The sequence below is a fragment of the Saimiri boliviensis genome, chromosome 3 (genome assembly GCF_048565385.1).
Source record: "Saimiri boliviensis isolate mSaiBol1 chromosome 3, mSaiBol1.pri, whole genome shotgun sequence".
NCBI classification, from domain to species: Eukaryota; Metazoa; Chordata; class Mammalia; order Primates; family Cebidae; genus Saimiri; species Saimiri boliviensis.
Genome location: NC_133451.1, coordinates 179,103,984 through 179,126,860, shown reverse-complemented (window position 1 = coordinate 179,126,860; position 22,877 = coordinate 179,103,984).

The window sequence follows — 22,877 nt, the reverse complement described above, 5'->3', positions numbered from 1 at the left end:
TTGTATGTTTTACTGTTTACCACCTTATAAAATAATTTGCATGGGGAAGACTCAAGAAATACTTATTGGGACAAAATAAAAATAATAACCATTAATGATACAAACGTCAAAAATACTGTTGATTTATGAAATAAAATTTTATTTGTAACCAGCTAATATATGTTAGTTTATATATTTTAATATTCTGCTTCATCTTAATTGACAATTAACACATGACTAACTTTGCTTTTGTAGAAGATATTTGAAAACTTTACAATCAAACATTTAGTGTGTGTTCTTCTCAACTTTTAGCTTGTTTAAACATTTTTAAATTTTTTTAAAATTTTTTGCTGCCAAAATGTAAAAAAGCTATGAGTTTATGAGTATACAGTTTCTTTATTAAAAAAAAAAATGAAAAGACAAAGAAGTTTGAATACACCCAAAGCAAAGCAGATCTTTTTTCTCCTACTCCAATGACAGAATATTGAGTCTTGGTGTGCTGAAATTATAGCATCTTTTGTTTCCCAAATTAATTAGGCTTTTAGTGATGTTTTTTAATGTTCTTGAAATAAGCACATTACTCTTATCTGCACAAGTTTGTTATTGCACAGTCAAAGGTTTCAGCAGTATTTTGCCTTAGATTCCTACTTGTCTTCAAATATTTTTTTCTAATATGGATGTTTTTAATGTAGCTTGTTTTATTTACCTCATTTGGATACTTAGTTCTTCCATACAAAGGTCTCTGTCCACTTAAAAAGCATTTGTTCTGTTTTACAAAAGTAATGTTTAAAGCAACTCATGTTGATAATTTTATGACACCAACTAAGCAGAAATAGTGCTAATGCAGTAAGGTTAAATTTAATTTGGAGTAAGTGCTCAAGATTGATTCCAAACCTATTGTAACAGGTGCTTAAAAAATTAAAAAAAAAAATTTAGAAGCACAACAAGACCTAAAACAAAAGATATTACCTCTGGGTTTCAGGTTATTTCCAACGTAAACATTACATTGAGCATTTTGATTGTAAACTTAATTTTGTGGCACAAACACACATCATGAATGAAGGGAGTTGCACCGAGATAACACTTTCAAAAAACCATAAATGCTGATGTCACACTCTGAGGTGTCTTTTATGTGTAAGTGTAAATGCTAATTTGTTAAAACTGACAAAAGAATTAAAAGCAACTTTACATGATAAATGAATAAATGAAATGCTAAATTGATGGAAATGCTGCATTGTTTAAATGTCAACATGTGTTGTTGAATCCTGTGTCTTCATGCTGTTCTGTGCTGCATTCTGATAGAATGGTGTTTGCTGGAATAACCTTCAGATTTGTGGAAAGCTTCAAAAATATTAAATTATCTTTTCCATGCATTGGATTTAAAATTTCCAGAACACCATCCTGCCAATGCAGATATTTCAACTCAGAGCTAAGTACTAAATTTCTCATCTAATAAAGGTCTTGTTTTATTCTTAGCAGTTCAGTTCATAAGTGTCATTTTTTTAATTAATTGAGATTTTTATCCATATAACCAAGGAAGTAATATATGGGAGACAATATTTGCCTCATGTCCAACACATGATTGGTTGCTTATGGCAGTGCTACTAATAATTGGCTTACAATTTTGTAATTATTAAAATGGATGATCAGTAGTTCACCCATGTTAGCATTACATATCTAGCAATCCTATAACAGATATAAAACACACAGGACCTATGTAATAGATTTTAAAGGTCCACTCACATAGAAAGAAAGCATAAACCACAGGTTTTTACAAGATTCAAAATCAGCATTGAGAAATAAAAAATGTGTGGGTCCAAATAGCTATAAAGAGATGTGAGATTGTGGCTCTCCATACACAATAGAAGTTTTACAAGTAAATACTTATTCAACATTAAAAAATATTTATAAAGAAAGTTACTGAGCTAATAGCTTCATGCTTTAAAGCAAAGAGGATTACTTCATAGTGAGAAATATTAAGACGAGAAGGACATAAGATGAAACCAAGTACTTAGACAGAAAACAACATAAAATATAAATGTGGCAAATGGTAAAGATAAATTACTATATCAGGAGAAGATGGGACAGAAACTTATGAAAATCACACTTTCTATATTCTACATTTCAACAATGTAAAACATCTTGTTTCCACTGCTCCAAGATTTTTTATTATTTACAACGTGATAGGAAAGTAATTATTCCCTACTGTTTTATTATGTAGCTGAACATCCTTTTGTAAGGTAGGAGCAGTATCACACTGATAAACTCATCTTCTGCTGTGAGGGATAACTGACTCCTAATTGGCAAGACTAATTTTTTAAGAGTAATAGATAAAGCACATAACAAGATGGGAACAATTGGGAGGAAATGCTTTGCCACCGTAGCTGACATTTCCTTTCACGTGCACGCCTCTATTGAGTCCTCTCTCATTAACCCCTAGAGGGAAAGTAACTTACTTAATTGCGGAGGGTTGTGATTCAACACTCTGAATCCTATGAGCATACATGTGTGTGTGCAATACATTGGTATCATGGATTCTAAAGCTCTAAACTAGGAATATCTTTGTGGCTTGTAAGCTTTTATGCAATAGAAAAAACCTTTAGGATTCTGCACTGACAGCATCATTTTACAGCATCATTTTCTCAGAAGGAGTCAGTTGAATTATTTTGTGACTCAAATAAATGTTGGGATTGGAATTGGCCTGGAGTCAAAATTAGTTGTATACTACTTTTCTTTATACATGATTAATTAAGCCAGACTGTCTTCTTTTGGATGTATATGATACCTAAAAACAAAGTGGGATTATAAAGTAATGAATTTAGCTTTTATTTTAATTCATCTTAACAAACATCAGTTTACCTGGAATATATCAAACACTGTGCTCAGAGTTTAGCATGTGAGGAAGACTACATTGTAGTTCTGAGGGAATGTGCTCTCTTTCCGTGTCCACGAGGCAGCCTAGTTTTTTGTTTTTTTTTTTTTTTGAGACGGAGTTTCGCTCTTGTTACCCAGGCTGGAGTGCAATGGCGCAATCTCGGCTCACCGCAACCTCCGCCTCCCGGGTTCAGGCAATTCTCCTGCCTCAGCCTCCTGAGTAGCTGGGATTACAGGCACGCGCCACCATGCCCAGCTAATTTTTTGTATTTTTAGTAGAGACGGTGTTTCACCATGTTGACCAGGATGGTCTTGATCTCTTGACCTCGTGATCCACCCGCCTCGGCCTCCCAAAGTGCTGGGATTACAGGCGTGAGCCACCGCGCCCGGCTGGCAGCATAGTTTTAAAGGCAAGAATTTCCCGTCGCCATGCCTCCCTTCCATGTCTCTCCATCTGGGATATTTAACGGTTTATGTTTAAATTTTGCAGGCGCGGAAAGAAACTAAGAGTCAATCACCCTAGCGGAAGTTTAAGAGAACTTCGTTTATTGGCCAGAGAAACTTGGGAAGGTGGGAATCTCTCCCAGGATAAATTCCCCTGCTCCTTCACCCACTCCAGATTTCCAGCTCTCTGGAATCCCCTCCCACATGGTGGGCGCTCCCTTCCCCTTTGGCATTTCCCCTCTGGAATCCCCTTCTGCACTCTTCTGGAAGTCTTTCTCTTCTTCTCCTTTTGTTCTCTTTTCTCTACCTAAATAAAATCACCTCTCTGCAACACTTCTTGGGTCCAGTATTTACTTTTACAAGCATACGGCACACCTGCAGTGGTCCCACCACTTACTCCTTAAGAGATTGGAGGCCAGGAACCCACAGCATTCTTTTGGAGGGGGCTGTGCCTCACCAGCACCCAAGAAAAAGCCCAGTTACAGTTCCTGCTCCCCGTCCCTGTCAGTTTAGTGACTTTGCCTTGTGAGATGCTAAATGGCTCCAAGGACAATTACAAGATTGTAATTGTAAGGCAGCAATGTTCACAGGGACCTAAGGTTCCGTGGAGGCACTCAGACCTGGAATGTTTGGATTCACACCCCTACTCTACCACCTATCAACTGTGTGAATTTTAGCCAGACCTTCTGTAACTTAGTTTGCCTGTGTAAAATACAGGTACAGGAGTGCCTTGGAGATGTTCGGGGTTTAGTTCCAGATCATAGCAAAAAACAAAAAATATTGCAATAAAGTAAGTCACACAATTGTTTTGGTTTCCCAGAACGTATAAATGTTTCGAAAGTTCATTAAGTGTGCATACCTCAATTTAAAATTACTTTATTGCTAAAATACGCTAAAACAAGGACACAAAATGAGTATGTACCATTGGGAAAATGGCACCAATTTGACTGGCTGAATGTGAGCTTACCACAAACCTTCAATTTGTTAAAAATGCCAGATCTACAAAGTACAACCAAGTGAAAAACAATAACAAAATAAGGTATTTCTGTAGTGTTTTAGGGATATAATGTTATTAAATTTTGATTTTAGGGGATGATTTTGGCTTCCTATATGAACAGACAGTCAGGGAATCGAAATAGAATCAAGGAGGCCAATTAGAAGCCTACTATAAAGATACTTTGGAAAGATGATGTAGAAAAATGTTGACTTTCCCTCCAAAGTTCTGATCATTGCGCTTACTGAAATAAATTACAGATTAAAAGGAGAAAAGACACACAAATATATTAACATGCAAATGCACATGAATCACACAAAGGAAGATAATCAAAGTATGAAATTATAAGAGCCAGATTAAAACCTTTTTCTAAGGCAAAAGAAAGTGTAGGACACAAGCAATTTTCGAAGAAGAGTAAATAATTTTTAGAGGAAATGAATAGGCTGGAAGAACAGACAGTGGCTTGGGACAAAGCTCCCTGGGCTCTGGAGGAGGCAGTAAGGAGTTGTGGCAATAAGGTGAGGCGTGGAATTGCACTTCAAAGTTGGTATTATTATGCAGACAAAGTCTCAGGTAACAGTGTTCAGAAGAACAGAGAAAAATCTGTGCAAGCAGGCAGGGGGATGATCTTCAGTTCTTTTTTCAGTGATTAATCTTTCCTGGTTCATGCAATTTCAGGCAATGGAGTGAAGAAAATTGTGTTTCTTTTGGAAGAATTTCCCTCAGTTAGATAAGCGAACTTCAGAGCATCCTTCATTATACTGGGGTGAGAAACACAGAAAGATCAGAAAGATCTTTATTCTGAGGCATCTTGTAAGGCTTTCCAGTTTCTTTTAATTCAAAGTGTTCTGCATGCCAAAGTGCCATAGTTTGGGTTATCATTTTCTGAGTCCAAACAAGGATATTAAATAACAGTGAAATGAGAAAGTGAGCACATGAGTAATCTCATTAGAAAGCAAGTAGAGTATTATAATTTATTGATTAGGGATTAGGAATGAGAGACAGAAATATCATTGTTCATCAAGGTCTCCATCATGAATTATTAACTGAATGGTCATGATGTATTTCCTAGATGGGCAACATGACTGTATTAATAGAGGAAAGTTTATATGGATTAATTGAGACTGGAGAGTCAGACATGTTTAATTCACATTAAACATCATTTTGATGTTTTCAAGAGACATGAAAATGGAGGTATTAAGTAAATAGCCAGATCTATATGTCTTCAAAGAAAGCTCTATGGTAGATATGTTAATATGAAAGTTGTTTCCAAATATGGTATTTTCAACCGTAAGTAAAGAGAAATTCTTATTTAGATAAAAATTATAGAGGAGGAGAAGTGCCAAAAGCAAACACCTTTGGCAATCCAACACAGAAAGGTCAATTTGATAAGGAGCCAGCAAAGAATATGGAGAGGCAGTAGAAACTACAGAAAATGCTTTCCCGTTTCTCCACCCTAGGCATCAAATTTCAGAAATCTCATTTTAACCCATGATTTAAAATCTGAACAATTATTTAGGGAAAGTTGAGAATTCAACTATCTCTTTACATCCTACGTTGTGATACTTTTAAGAATAGGCCCAGCAGTGCCATGTGTGTTTGGAGAGAAAGTAGGGGAAGAGAAAAACAAGCTCTGCTGGATGGAAGATAAACATGCTAGATTTCCCCTCTGCAATTCTCTATTCATCTTAGTAACACGTTCACATACGATCCCATACAGGTGTATATTATTATTTTTGTTAATCTTCTGTATTCACGGAAATGAAAGGGTTAAACACATTCAATTCTCTTTGTGTTGCTCTCAGGCCTTAGATATAACACAATTTATAAAATCTAATTGAAAAAGAGAAATATGGAAATATTAAATGCTCTAACGGTGACCTTTTTAAGGCTTTGTGGGTGTCGTCGACAATATAACAGAAGTACGATAGCTAAGAGCTTTATTTTAAATTCTATAAAATACTACTACTTATCATTGAATTTATTTTCATGTAAAGCTAACACTTGCCTGGAAGTGGGGTTGGTGTTATTTATTATTCTCTTTTCCAGACTTAGAATGAGGAGAGATGAAATTTAATTTAATATCACCAGCAGTTAGCTGGCTATGGATCAATATCTGGTGACAGCCTTGTATTCCTCATACTTTACAGAATTTATTAGTTCTTTCATAAAAAACATAGTGATGCACTGTGTGTTCAAATAGACTAAGAACAGCACAATCAGATTTATGTCGTGCAATAGATGCCTTACATCAGAGCATTGGTGCACACTGATCAACAAAGGATAATCTTTTATATAATCGGTTATTGTGTACCCCAAATTAGTTCTCAGCATTTACTATACAATTACATTGTTCATTTCCAAACAATTACCAGTAAGAAGTAGCAAGGAAGATTTCCAATTTCACCACATGCCAAATATTTTGAACTATCTAGGGCTGGTAAATCAACTTGCTAGTTTTTGCTGGTCTTAATTCTTTGGAAATTAAATTGCTCCTTCGTTTGCAATATTACACACTGTGTACTTGAACACCTCTTATTTGTTGCTATTAAGTAGGTCAGCATATTTCCCTAGGGTGAAGCAAATTTTGATGTTTGACTTTTTCCCTGTGCCGCATCGGTCAATGGATAAGGGGAAATTACTGGGCTCTTCAGTAGATTTCTAAAAAATACTAATGATGGGGTGTGTGTGTGTGTGTGTGTGTGTGTGTGTGTGTGTGTGTGTACGTGATCTGTTTATGACCATTAGTGTCACCATTGAGGTATAGTTCCTCTCTTCATTAGTGGAGAATACTTTCATATTCTTCAGATGCATTCCTATTGAATTAGTTTAAGACGGTTTTTGTTTTTGTTTTTTGAATAAATTGAGAAGTGTGTAGTTCAAGGTAGGTAAGGAGAACCTTGATGCAATCAGCCACATACGCTATGCATATGTTGTTTTTCCCTTTAAACTCACAGGAAGGCTATTTCAATTCTGCAGCTGTATCTGTATTAAAAGCTGGAAAAAGGGAGTAAAGGAAAGAACAAGAAGCAAATGGTAGATGTCTGCCGAGTGTTTCTTTTTAAAAGAAATCTAGAGTCCAATTCCAGAATTGGTGGGTTAAGCGATTCTGAGCATGCTTACACTTGTGAACAAGAAATGATAGTAGTATTAAAATTTTTTTTTTTTTTGCTGAAAAATTGAGAACTACAAAGAAAAGAATCATAAGGGCAGGATATAAGAGAATTAAGAAACTCAGTGAAGACAGATGGCTTTGGAGGACCACTTTTGCCCAAAAGCATCAGCAAAGAGAAGAATCAGCTGAGAAGCTGACCAGAGTTGGGAAGTACAGGCTGTAAAAACAGTTTTAATATCACTGTGCGCTAATTCTAATATACGTGTGTGTTCTGCTTTGATAGATTTTTCTCATCATTATGGGTTATATTTTTTGCTTTTTTGCATATTTGGTAAACTTTAATTTTATGCCAGAAATAAAATGCATTTTACCCTGTTGGATGCTAAATATTTTTATTCTCCAACAAATCTTCTGCATTGTTCTGGCATCTCATTTAGTTACTTGAAAATACTTTGATCCTTTTATGTTTTGTTTTTAAGGTATGGTAGACTAGACTAGAGCAGGTTATAACTAGGGTTAATTTTCCTCACTGTTGAGGCAAGATCATTCTGGATACATTTACCTGATGTATCATGAATTATGAGATTTTCCAGTCTGGCTGGTAGAGTTGGCACTATTCCCAGCACTGTGTCGGGAATAGTATCGGGTACTTCAATCTCTAATTATTTTCAAAGTATCTTTCTCTGTTCTCGGGCAGTTTCCTTACATGTATGTGTGGAAAGGCACTCAGCTGAGTATGTGAAGAGGCCACTCTTCAGACTATTGTAGTGATTTTCTGGTAGCTCTCTTCTCTTTGATACTCTGTCCTTCCAACCCTACCCATTTTGATCCCCCCAGAGCCTCAGCAACATCTCGGAAACTCAGGGAGACTGCTGGGTTCCACCTGGGCAGACCCCTTAAAAGCAACAGCTTAGAAAGTCCCCCATTGGTAGAGCTCACCTTGTTTGTTTCTGTCTTAGAGACGACTGTCCTTTATTACCTAACATCCAGAGACATGAGAAACTTTAAGTATTTTGTCCCTCCCTCTCTCCATCTCTCCCTCCCTCCCTTCTTTCCTATTTCTCTTTCTTTATTTCTTTTTCTTTTTCTTTCTTTTCTTTCTTTCTCTTTCTTTTTTTCTTTTCTTCCTTTTTTCTTTCTCTTTCTTCCCTCCCTCCCTCCCTACCTTCCTCCCTTCCTCCCTGCCTCCCTCCTTCCCTCCCTCCATCCCTCCCTTCCTTCTTCCCTCCCTCCCTCCCTCTCTCCCTCCCTTCCTCCCTTTTCTTTCTTTCATCATTGTTGTCCTTGTTTCAGGTAGGAGGATACATCTAATTTCCGTGATTCCATCTTATCTGTAAGTCAAATAAGCATTTTTGATGTCAGAAACCAAACCTGTTGAAAATTTTGTTTTACTTTATTGTAGGAAAAACACACATACATGCTGTTTCTGTGCCCAAGGACTTACAAAAAATTCTATTCAACAAAACTACACTCTAAATCAGAAAATATTTGGTCAATCAAATTTTTGTTTGTTTGTTTATTTTGTTTAGTTTAAGACAGGGCCTTGCTCTGCTGTCCAGACTGGATTGCAGTGGAACAATCATGGCTCACTGTAGTCTCAACCTCCTGGGTTCAGGAAATCCTCCCTCTTCAGCCTCTAGAGTAGCTGGAACCACAGGCATGCAACACAATGCCCAGCTAATTTTTTAATTATCTGTAGAAATGAATTTTCACCCTGTACCTGAGCTGGACTTGAACTCTTGAGCTCAAACAATCCTCTTACCTTGGCTTCCCTCAAATTATTTTATGAAAAAAGACATACTGAAGATACAAGAATTTCCATTTAACTAATAAATATAGATGCACTTAATTCATGTGCATGATATTATTAGCTCTCTAAAAGAAGTTAGTAGTAAATTGCAATGCAAGATCTGCCTGAGAAATAGAATGCCAAGCTTATATTTATTACCAGGAAAATAAATACATGTGCTGCATATATTAGGCTTTATTCACAGATAGAAAAATTCTATCATACCTGGAAACTGTAGATAAGATGCTCTTGGATCATCCTGAGCTAAGTCGATATTGACTAACTCAAACAATAATATGGGTTTTGTTCATCCCTCAGTGCCTATGCTTATAGTTCTAACTTTTGGCCTGGGCTTCTTGATTTCTTTTTTCTTCTTGAAATGATAAAAGAGATCTGGATTTTGTTACTGGCATCTCTAAACCAACTTTGACTCTCAGTGGTCATGTATCTCTTTCCCTGATGTTATAATGCTTTTGCATCTCAATGTAAGAATAAAAATCATTTTATGTATTTCTCTCCTGCTTGTCATGATTTCAAATGCATAGGTTACATCTTGCAAGGGACAATATACATGACAGAACTAAACAAACAAAAAGAAAAAGTTTCTGAGATTAAAAACAAGGCAGTGGAAACCTAATAAATAACTAGCATTATTGTTTAAAGATTTTAGAAAAATCAAGTTTTTTATTTTGTTTACAAATTTGGGTTAACAGTGATTACACATCTAAGTAATCTATCTACAGATGAATCTTGTTTTTAAGTACTATGGTCAGCAAAGTGTCTGAATACTATTAGATAATTCTGAACCAACTTGGTATTAAATAACTTAAGCATAAATGTGGATTTTATTAATCTCTCAGTGTCTGTGCTTATATTTATATATCCAAGTCACCAGAACAAAGTAAGATATTGCAAAACCCAAGAATTCCCAACTTCCCAGCACCACCTGCACTGCTGAATATCCTAAAGTGACAAGCTTATAACCAGGCCTTACTTTTCTGTGATGAGATCCAGGCTGCAATTTTTTTTCTTTTCTTTTCTTTTTTTTTTTTTAATTGTACTTTAGGTTCTGGGGTACATGTGCAGATCATGCAGGATTTTTGCAGAGGTGCACACATGGCAGTGTGGTTTGCTGCCTCCATCACCTCGTCACCCACATCAGGCACTTCTGTCCATGTTATCCCTCCCCAACCTCCCCACATCCCTGCTGACTCTCCCTTGCTTCCTCGACAAACCCCAGTGCATGATGCTCCCCTCCATGTGTCCCTGTGTTCTCATTGTTCAACATCCTCCTATGAGTGAGAACATGAGGTGTTTGATTTTCTGTTCTTGTGTCAGTTTTCTGAGAATTATGGTTTCCAGATTCATCCATGTCCCTACAAAGGGACACAAACTCATCCTTTTTCATGGCTGCACAGTATTCCATGGTGTATATGTGCCACATTTTCCATGTCCAGTCTATCATCGATGGGCATTTGGGTTGGTTTCAGGTCTTTGCTATTGTAAACAGTGCCGCTATGAACATACATGTGCATATGTCTTTAAAATAGAAAAATTTATGATCCTTTGGATATATACCCAGTAATGGGATTGCTGGGTCAAATGGAATTTCTATTTCTAGGTCCTTGAGGAATCACCACACTGCCTTCCACAATGGTTGAACTAGTTTACACTCCCACCAACAGTGTAAAAGTGTTCCTTTTTCTCCACATCCTCTCTGGCATCTTTTGTCTCCAGATTTTTTAATGATCGCCATTCTAACTGGCATGAGGTGGTATCTCAATGTGGCTTTTATTTGCATTTCTCTAATAATTAGTGATGATGAGAATTTTTTTCATATGTTTGTTGGCCTTATATATGTCTTCTTTTGAAAAATATCTGTTCATATCCTTTGTCCACTTTTGGATGGGGTTGTTTGTTTCTTTCTTGTAAGTCTGTTTTAGTTTTTTGTAGATTCTGGATATTAGCCCTTTGTCAGATGGGTAGATTGCAAAAATTTTTCTCATTCTGTTGGTTGCCAGTTTACTCTACTGACTGTTTCTTTTGCTGTACAGAAGCTCTGGAGTTTAATTAGGTCCCATTTGTCTATTTTGGCTTCTGTTGTCAATGCTTTTGGTGTTTTAGCCTTGAAGTCCTTGCCTATGCCTGTGTCCTGAATGGTTTTGCCTTTGTTTTCTCCTAGGGTTTTAATGGTATTAGGTATTATGTTTAAGTCTTTAATCCATTTGGAGTTAATCTTAGTGTAAGGTGTCAGGAAGGGGTCCAGTTTCTGCTTTCTGCACACTGCTAGCCAGTTGTCCTAACACCATTTATTAAACAGGGAATCCTTTCCTCATTGCTTGTTTTTGTGAGATTTGTCAAAGATCAGATGGTTGTAGATGTGTGGTGTTGCCTCCGAGGCCTCTGTTCTGTTCCATTGGTCTATATCTCTGTTTTAGTACCAGTGTCGTGCTGTTTTGATTACTGTAGCCTTGTAGTACAGTTTAAAATCAGGTAGCATGATGCCTCTGGCTCTGTTCTTTTTGCTTAGAATTGTCTTGGCCATGCGGGCTCTCTTTTGGTTGCATATGAAGTTTAAGGTGATTTTTCCTGTTCTGTGAAGAAGGTCATTGGTAGCTTGATGGGGATAGTGTTGAATCTATAAATTACTTAGGGCAATATGGCCATTTTCATAATACTGATTCTTCCTAACCATGAGAATGGACTGTTTCTCTATCTGTTTGTGTCTTCTTACTTCATTGAGCAATGGTTCATAGTTCTTGAAGAGGTCTTTTACATCCTTTGTTAGTTGTATTCCTAGATATTTTATTCTCTTTGTAGCAATTGCGAATGGGAGTTCACTCATGATTTGGCTCTCTGCTAATCGGTTTTTGGTGTATAGAAAAGCTTGTGATTTCTGCATATTAATTTTGTGTCCTGAGATTGTGCTGAAGTTGCTTATCAGTTTAGGATACTTCTGGCTGAGATGATAGGGTCTTCTAAATATACAATCATGTCATCTGCAAACAGAGACAATTTGACTTCCTCCTTTCCTAATTGAATGCCCTTTATTTTCTTTTCTTCCCTAATTGCTCTTACTAAAACTTCCAATACTATATTGAATAGGAGTGGTGAGAGAGGGCATCCTTGTCTAGTGCTGGATTTCAAAGGGAATGCTTCCAGTATTTGCCCATTCAGTATGATATTGGCTGTAGGTTTGTTGGACATAGCTTTTATTATTTTGAGATATGTTCCTTCAATACCTAGTTTATTGAGAGTTTTTAGCATAAAGGGCTGTTGAATTTTGTCGAAAGACTTCTCTGCATCTATTGAGATAATCATGTGGTTTTTGTCTTTGATTCTGTTTATGCAGTGGATTATGTTTATAGACTTGCATATGTTGAACCAGCCTTGCATTCCCAGAATGAAGCCTACTTGATTATGATAGATAAGCTTTTTAATGTGCTGTTCCAATAGGTTTGCCAGTATTTTATTGAAGATTTTTGTGTCTATGTTTATCATGAATATTGGCCTGAAGTTTTCTTTTTTTGTTAAGTCTCTGCCGGATTTTGGTATCAGGATAATGTTCGTTTCATAAAGTGATTTAGGAAGGATTCCCTCTTTTTGTATTGTATGAAATAATTTCAGAAGGAATGGTACCAGTTTCTCTTTGTACATCTGGTAGAATTCATCTGCAAACCTGTCTGGAGCTGAACTTTTCTTGGTTGGTAGGCTATTATTTGCTGCCTCAACTTCAGTCCTTGTTATTGGTCTGTTCAAGGTTTCAACTTATTCCTGGTTTAGGCTTGGAAGGTTGCAAGTGTCCATTTCTTCCAGGTTTACTGGTTTATGTGCATAGAGTTATTTGTGGTAATCTCTAATGGTAGTTTGTATTTCTGTGGAATTGTTGGTGATGTCCCCCTTTTTGTTTTTTTATTGCATCTATTTGATTCTTCTCTCTTTTCTTTTTTATTAGTGTGGCTAGTGGTTTATTTTGTTGATATTTACAAAAAACCAGGTCCTGGATTTATTGATTTTTGTAGGGTATTTGTGTGTGTGTGTGTCTCTATCTCTTTCAGTTCTGCTCTGATCTTATTATTTCTTGTGTTCTGCTAGCTTTTGAGTTTTTTCAATCTTGCTCCTCTAGCTCTTTCAATTTTGACAATAGGGTGCCAATTTTAGATCTTTCCTCGATTCTCTGGTGGGAATTTATTGCTATAAATTTCCCTCTAGACACTGCTTTAAATGTTTCCCAGAGATTCTGGTACATTGTGTTTTTTTTTCCCGTTGGTTTCAAGGAACATCTTTATTTCTGCCTTCATTTCATTGTTTATCCAGTCAACATTCAGGAGCACGTTGTTCAGTTTTCATGAAGTTGTGAGGTTCTGCATTACTTTCTTAATTCTGAGTTCTAATTTGATTGCCCTATGGTCTGCGAGACTGTTTGTTACAGTTTCCGTTCTTTTGCATTTGCTGAGGAGTGATTTACTCCCAATTATGTGGTCAATTTTAGAGTAGGTGCAATGCGGTACTGAGAGGAATGTATATTCTCTTGGTTTGCAGTGGAGATTTCTGTAGATGTCTATTAGGTCTGCTTGGTCCAGGTCTGAGTTCAAGTCCTGGATATCCTTGTTAATTTTCTGTCTCTTTGATCTAATATTGACAGTGGAGTGTTAAAGTCTCCTAATATTACTGTGTGGGAGTCTAAGTCTCCTAATATTACTGTGTGGGAGTTCTAAGTCTAAGAACTTGCTTTATGTACCTGTATACTCCTGTATTGGGTGCGTATATATTTAGGATCATTAGCTCTTCTTGATGCATTGATCCTTTTACCATTATGTAATGGCAGACTGCAATTCCTTATGCTTTCTGGGGTCCTTATTTTTTGCTTTAGAAAATCTATGTGTGACATCACTCACTTGTTTTAGTTAAGCTAAATCTATTTATTGTAACAGAGAAATTCCAATATTTCAGTGGCATGATGAAGTTTTTTTGTTTGTTTGTTTTGTTTTAAATTTATGTAAAGTTAATTAGGTAGCAGGGGAGGCCTCTTATCTGTACAGTCATTTGGACACTCATCCTGACAGGGACCCACCCAGTGTCAAAACACAGTATCCAGTGCCAAAAGATAGGGACAGGGGAAAAACTACAAGATCATGTTGATTTTAATAGGCCAAAAGTACTAGTAAACTAAAAGTAGCAATATTAATTTAACTGGCATTCCATGGGTCAGAAGTCAGTCTTCATCCTATACCAAATGTAGATGAGCCCACGCTAAGGAAAGGGAGACAGTTTGATGAACAGTGGGCAGTACTGGCTACTACATTTATAGGAGATGTGGATTCCACACCCACGGCCGAGTATTATATATCTCCAAGGGACAAAGCACCATCTAGATATTTGGTGTAGATACCAGCAAGAAAGCACTTGAGCTTTAGAGTCCGATGCACCTAGATCTAAGTCCTAGCTATGACGTGAAATGTATCTTTTGAAAATTCATATATTGAAGGCCTAACCCCCTTTTCCTCCAATGTGATTAGTTTGGTGATAGTGTCTCTAATTAGGTAACTAAGGTAACGTGATGCTATGTAGGTGGCCTAAAATCTAATATGACTGATGTCCTATGAGAGAGGATTAAGACACAGACACATGTGGAGAAAGACCACGTGAAGTTACTGAAAGAAAATTGCCAACCACAAGCCAACAAGAGAGCTTTCAGAAGAATCCAAATCTGCCACCACCTTGATCTCAGACTTCTTTGAGGATAAAAATATACATATCGTTTAATCTACCCAATCTGTGTTACACTGTTTTGGCAACCCTAGCAAACTAATACAGTTAACTCCAAATATGGTTTGATGTTCAATTATCTTTTTTTGAGACAAGATCTCGCTCTATCACTCTGGCTAGAGTGCAGTGGCATGATCTTAGTTCACTACAACCTCTGCCTCCCAGGCTCAGGTGATCCTCTCATGTCAGCCCCCTGAGTAGCTGATGACTACTCATCTGGTGATCACAGGTGCATGCCACCATGCTAGGCTAATTATTTAAAAATTTTTGTAGAGACAAGGTCTCCCTGTATTGCCCAGGCTGGTTCTGAACTCCCAGGCTCAAGCTATCCTCCCGCCTCAGCCTCCCAAAATGCTGGGATTACAGAAATTGAGCCTCCATGCCCTGCAAATTTGACTATTTAAACTGCCAAGTAAATTGCTTACTAGGTGGAAATCACTCAACAATTGATAGTTTTTTCTACTTCAATTCATACATGAATGTCCAGTTGAAGTTTTGTGATTTACTTTAAAAGTTTCTGACAACTAAAATAAATCATTTTTATTTAAAGTAAATGGTTAAAATTTCAAAACAGAAGAACAAAAGCTCTGATGATGCCCAATCTTAAAGATCCTAATAAAATTTCTTTGAGTTATGAATTGCTAAAATGTACTGACTTCTTAATGAATGCCAGCAGCCTTTTCCATTTGTCTAACTGAATTCTCTCAATATCTCTATAAGAGCTTTCTAATTGCGGGAATATAACTTTATGCCAAGACCAACTACAGCCCAGGAAACCTGGGTCACTGACTTTGGTTTCATTCAGTCTCTCAAGACAGAGTTATAAAAGTGTTGAGATTGTATATCAATTACTTTAAAACAGTGAGCAGATAGACAGAAATCCAGTATCTAAAGCGATTAAGAGAGGCAAAGAGTAAGTGAATTGTTCTAGAGAACAAGAGGGGAAAATATTTTTGAAAGATCTAATCGGATCCATTATTACAGGCAGTTGCTATTGGTACAGTACCTTGAGAGACAGGAAACCTTGCATGCTAACAGGATGTGCTCTTTTGTATCTACTGTTCTGTTTGGCAATCTATGAATAGACAATTCTTCATATTGTTTAATCACTATAAAAGGATATGTATCCTCTGCCAGTGAGTATTGTTCCTTAGCAGTCATTATCACAGTTATGACACCTACGTGGTTATTATCTTCATTTTACAGTTGAGAAAACAGACAGAGAGGATTTAAATGACTTGGACAGAGTTATACAGTTGGTAATGCGACAGTCAAGCCTGAATTCAAGTACTCAAGGCTACATGTTCTTAAGTATTGTGCGATGATGATGTTCAAGGTAAGCAGCAGTGTAATCCACAGAGCTAGAGCTAGAGCTTGTACAGGTAAAACCGAAAGAAAGTGAGTGAGAGAGAAAGTAAAATCATACACAAAATACATTTAAAAGTTCATACCTACATTCATATGTAAGTCTTTGAAGAGTCTATTATGAGACTATACGTGTCTAGAATATAACTAATTGTGAATCACACATTAAGAATAAAAGCTTCAGGTAGTAAAATGCTAAATTAAAGAACAATCATGGAAAAACAAATACAACAATGATTTTTGTCTGATCATCATACTTGTGTAATATAAATTGTTTAGGCCAAGTACTTAGCTAGATTCTCACAAAATTTGGAGTATGGTAAATTTGAACATAAATGGAATTTTAAAGATAAGGTCATTTGGGAAAAGGCAATTATTTCTTCTTTTCAATCTTCCTGTTGGTGTAAACATACACCTTTAGCAAATATACACAATCATTTGGGAAACACACTTATGTTAATAAGATACTTGCTGCCCACTTCTCTTTGAGGAGGCCAGGTATATGCCTGACTTTTTATATTTAGCGTATCTTTTGTTTACTGTTTGTTTGTTTTTGGTTACCAGCTGCTGATAATCTAAAAACATGTTGGTAGCAATGTTTAAAGGATGCTCTGAATATCAACAGATATAAGTACATTCAGGACACATCAAATGTTCTCCGATATAAATATATTTAGTTTAGAAAAATTGAGAATTATGCAGAAAATATGTTTCCCTATCCCTATGAGATACTAGTAACTTTGCTTCCTAAATTTTTAGGAGAGAGTTTGGGAAGTTGAGAGGGGATGGAGGAGATGACGAAGGTGATTGAGGAAACGCTGCTCAAAGGATAAAAAATTTCAGTTAAACAGGAAAAAACAAGTTCAAGAGATTTATTGTACAACATAGAATCCACAGTTAATAACAATGAATAGCAAACTTTAAAATAGTTAAATAGATTTTAAGAGCTCTTAACATAAGTCAATGATATGTATATGAGGTAATACATGTTATTTAGCTCAATTTAGCCATTGCAAAATGCATACATATTTCAAACATCATGGTTTACACCAGAAATCTAGACAATTCTTATTTGTCAATTGAAAAATAAATAAGAAGGAAAAAATTTTTAAAAAAAGAAGTAGGACGTTCACAGATTTAAGTACATTAAAACGTCTCTTTCATGTGTTAATCAATAGTTTAGGCGATTTTTCTTCAGTCCTTAGGCAGGTAAACGAAAACACAAACAACCATTTATTTGCCAGATTATATTGTAATATTTCATCCAGATATTTTTCATCCTTATAAGTGAATATTTCCATTAGGAACATGGGCTAGACAGAGATTAAAAATATTTGAGAGAAAATTTGCTGCATACAGTGATTTAAACATCTTCATTCTGCTCTCTGTTTATTAAAAATAAAAACACACGTTGTCTTTTCTTTTTGACACAGAGTCTCATGCTGTCACCCAGGCTGGAGTGCAGTGGCAGCTCAATGTAATCTCTGCCTTCCAGGTTCAAGCGACTCTTCTGCCTCAGCCTCCCAGGTAGCTGGGATTACAGGCATGCACCACCACACCTGGCTAATTTTGTGTTTTTAATAGAAATGGGCCTAGTCTCGAACTCCTGACCTCAGGTGGTCTGCCCACCTCGGCCTCCCAAAGTGCTGGGATTACAGGCATGAGCCACTACACCCGGCCCATATTCTGTACATTTATAAGTGCAGAATTGGTTCCTGAACTGCGGTAACAGGAACGTGCGCATGTGTGTGAGTGTGGAGTGCATGCTTGTGGCATTGCTTTCTCCCAAGCTACAATTGCTGTTGTTTCCCCACTCTCAAGTTCATGTGCTTTAAGTAGCAGCAGACTCTCTTTATCCACAACATCCCGTGTGATTTCTTTTCACTTACTGACAAAACAGCAAAGTGCTGTAGTGCTGCAGCACACTTCCAAATCTTTCCAATAATACCAAACAGAAAGCATTTAAAGGTAGTGAAAGCAGTTCTCTAACTAGAGACCTGCCAGAGATGCCCCTTGAGTACATTTCATTCTTTAAAAACATCTATCAGCTTTTTTTTAAAAAAAAAAAAAGAAAGAAAAAGAAAGAAAGAAAGAAAGAAAGAAAAGAAGTTTCCTACAATTTAAAATCTCAATCACGTTGATACTTAATGCAGTTTCTTTTTTGGAGTTTTATTATAATACTTGTCTTATTGTTGAGCGACAAAAAAAAAAAAAATCCTACTGAATGTTCTTAGTAGTAATTTTAATTCCATGCTTTTAATTTATTAAGCCTCTGCCTTTCACCCTCCGTTGGTTTTTTCCGTCTTGTTCACATGCTATTAAGAGCAGATTTAATTTCTGTTAGTTAGTGACTTCCATTTCTATTGGAGTCATACTTCAGTAAAATTCAGCTGCAGAAGCTTATCCCAGGACACTTTTTTAAAACATTTGTATTAACTAAAGTTCACATTTTATTCAGGTTTTCATAGACTTTGTCTAATTTTTGGTGTCAAGATCCAATCCAGGATATTGCATAACATTCAGTCAATAGGAATATTTAGTTTCCTCTTGATTATGATAGTTTCTCAGACATTTCTATTGTTTGATGAGTTTCAAGAAAGGAGTTTCAGCCTGGTATTTTGTAAAATGTCTCCAGTTCAAATTTTTCTGATATTTTTTCAGCTATTTGGCTGAGATGATAGATTTTGAGAAAGAGACCACGGAAGTGAAGTATGAATCTCATCACATTCTATCAAGAGTATATAACATCAACATGGCATCACATTTGTGATGACTTTGGTCACCTGGCTGAAGTGATGTTTGCTGGATTTTCTCACTGTGAAATTGTTCCTTTTTTCCTCCTTTCCACACCATACTCTTTGAAGGAACTCACTCGGTGCAGCTCACACTTGAGGAGGGAGTTATATTTCATCTCCTTAATGAAAGAGTACCTAAGTAACTTATTTAAATTCTCCTGTCTGGAACTCATGTCTCTCATTTATTGATTTATTCAGTCATTTATTTACATTAATATGAATCTGTATTTATTTCTTGGCTATAATCCAATACTGCTTCACTTTGCTTCTCAAATTATTCCAGCTTTGGCCTGGTGCGGTGGCTCATGCCTATAATCCCAGCACTTTGGGAGGCCTTAGTGGTTGGATCACCTGAGGTCAGCAGTTCGAGAACAGTCTAGCCAACATGGTGAAATCCTGTCTCTACTAAAAATACAAAAATTAGCCAGCCATGGTGGTGGGTGCCTGTATTCCCAGCTACTCGGGAGGCTGAGGCAGGAGAATCACTTGAACCTAGGAGGCAGAGGTTGCAGTGAGCCAAGATTGAGCCACTGCACTCCAGCCTGGGCAACAGAGTGAGACTCTGTCTCAAAAAGTAATAAAAATAAATAAATAAAATTCCACCTTTGTCCACTGGGGACTCTGTGTTCCTTTCACATGCTACATCAAGGAGCTGGGATTTTTTTGTTGGCTTTCATTCTTGGTTTTTGGTTTTTCAGCACCTTCTTGCTTTATGATACTACAGTTGTTTGAGGTATGTGTTATGTGTTCCTTGCCCAGTTCTAGAATCAGCCATTGCTACCAGGGACTCTGGTTCCCTTTGATTGAATGATGGAATAAGAAACAGATCTGCCTACTAGAGGTGCTTGTTGCTACCAGAAGTCAATGCTTCTGGGCCCACTCAGCTGACAGAATCAGCTTAATTTTAAAATTCTGGAGTTCCGAATTTACTGAAAGATATTCCCACCCTGTAAGAATATGCTGATGTGGCATAGTCATGCCAATTTTCTTCCTGGTACAAGTTCACTTAGTTAAATAGCACCAATAATTATAAGTAGCATCTCCCCTCTTGAAAGTAATTATGGATAAACTATTTGCTTAGTCTTGATGAAGTTTTGTTAGGTTCTTAGGGGAAAAAAAAAGTGCTTGCAAGCTTTCCATCATTAAGTTTTAAATATGGTTTTTTTTGTCACTTTATACTGGACAATGTGGTTTATCCTGGTTTAAAATGAGATGATACTCATATGGCATTTTTCTAATTGGGTTCAGCAAAACTCAGAAAGGTGAGTCAACTTCCCCAGGTCCAGACGACCTGGGAGAATTGAACGCAGTCTGATGTTTTTCAGCATTTTGCATTATACTATGCTGTTTTATAAAGAATTGAACTCTTTTTTTCAGTTACCCTTTTTGTTTTTAGTAGAATAACATTGTTGCATCTCTGACTTACTACACGAATTAAAAGAATATGACCTATGCATTTCCTATATCCATCTGAGATAAAATATAGTTTAAACTCAGACATGAATAGACAGATAGGTGATAGATGATTTGTAGATAAATATTTGGAAAAATCAGATGTCTTCCCTACCTTTATCAATGACTTCTATAAATAGCAATGTAAATCACCCTCAGGAAGAAGAATCATTTCGCTTTCATTCTTCTACTTACTACCTCACATAGCTTCCTTAAAAGAGCTGTTTAATGGATATTTATGTCAATGCCTTCAAGTTAGAAAATATTGCCCCAATATTTTTGCTTTTCTCAGTTGTCTATTCTAGTGATTAAACGCCATTACTTTGCAAATATTATTCATAATATATAAGCATACATGTTGAGCAAAGCACCTTTTTATCTCTGTTAATGAGTGTGTTGGCATGATATATTTCACATTTTTCTTTTTTTCTTAGTGCCAATGTTTTTTCATTTTTCCTGTAGACTGTGTACTGTCCAGTTGTGTTTCAAAACAAAAGTGTTCATCTTTTTCTTTGATGAGCCAAAATTACTCTTGTGTCCTTGGATTTGGTAACAGGACAATGAAGAATTATTTTAATTTTTTATTGATAAACAACTCCAGCATTTTCTTAGAATATTTTCATCTTTGTGCTCAGTTTTATATATTGTCACATGTATTTTTCTCTCAATTTCCTTAATAATTTTCTTCATTGAAGCATAAAGGTCAGCTTTCCTGTCATATGTATTTTTCATAGTAGTACAGGATTTGGTTCAAGAAATCTTTTATTAAAAAATATATTATCTGCAAATGCAACTTGGTGAAAAATTCACATAGAGACTCTTCTTCATAGAGTATTTATTTCATAAATCACCAACCATTTTACAAGCTTTAAAAAAAATTGTTGAGTATTTCAGTGCAGTCTTTTTTTTTTTTTTTATCCAGGTTTAAAGTATGGGCATTGGAATTCACTTCTAAAGTTGTCTTGCTTTCAGCTAAAGGGGTTAAAATTATATTTTTTACAGTTTTTTCTGTACGGATTTTTGACTTTGAGGAAGAAAAATTGAATATTTCATATCCATTTTTAAACCTGTTTCAACATATTTTTGAAATATATATATATATATATATTTATATTTGAGATGAAGTTTCACTCTTGTTACCCAGGCTGGAGTGCAATGGCACGATCTTGGCTCACCGCAACCTCCGCCTCCAGGGTTCAGGCAATTCTCCTGCCTCAGCCTCCTGAGTAGCTGGGATTACAGGCACGCACCACCATGCCCAGCTAATTCTTTGTATTTTTAGTAGACATGGGGTTTCACCATGTTGACCAGGATGGTCTCGATCTCTTGGCCTCGTGATCCACCCGCCTCGGCCTCCCAAAGTGCTGGGATTACAGGCTTGAGCCACCGTGCCTTAGTTCACATATTTATTTCAATGGATCTAAATCTTACTGTAACTTAACTAGTGTCTGTTCTGCTATATATGATTCACTCTTATATGAAAAAATTGTTTCAATAATGTGATAAGCTTAGACTAAGGTTTTAACAGCATTGTCTTAGTTACCACATGCAGTTTCATTTATATATACTAAAATACTTGTAGTCATTTTCCTGTTTAAGCTTTATCCTTTCTTCTTTCTTATTATTTCTTCAACTATGAATTATGCTACATATAATACAGATGCTCCAGTGAAGTGGTTACCCTTCTCATCTAAACCAAGGCTACAGTTGTAAAGAAGAGGTTTGCTAAAGATGGTTCCCAAGAATCCATGAAATGAGAAAATAATAGAAAGTTGGGAAGAATGGGTATTAGACAAAATCAGAAAAAGTGGCTTTGTCATGGACACAGCTAGCCAATGTAGACTTCAACCTAATCCCATGCAATCAGTCTAAAGATTCACCATGCTTTGCATTATTTAGAAAATAATGTGTTATGTTTTGTTATTATTAATATACAGATTTTTAACAAATCAGGACTGTGGCTAGTTGGTTCACTGGTAAAGTGTGTTTCTATTTCACACCAAATCAGTATTCTCTGTACAATACCTCTAACCATAAAACTAGAAAACATTTATATTTTATACAGTATTTGGGAAATATTTCATGGCTTCTATGAATGATGCTCAAAGTCAAAAGATGTATTTGTCATTGTTGCAAAACAGTCACCTTAGATTTTTTACAAGCATATATCCAATTCACAAAATTGATAAGCAGCTTACATATTCGTGTTATACCAAAAATAAACAAATGATGTCATGCACAAGAAAAATGAATATAAAACTAACACAGTGCCAGAAAGTATGTTTCTAATATTAATGTGTA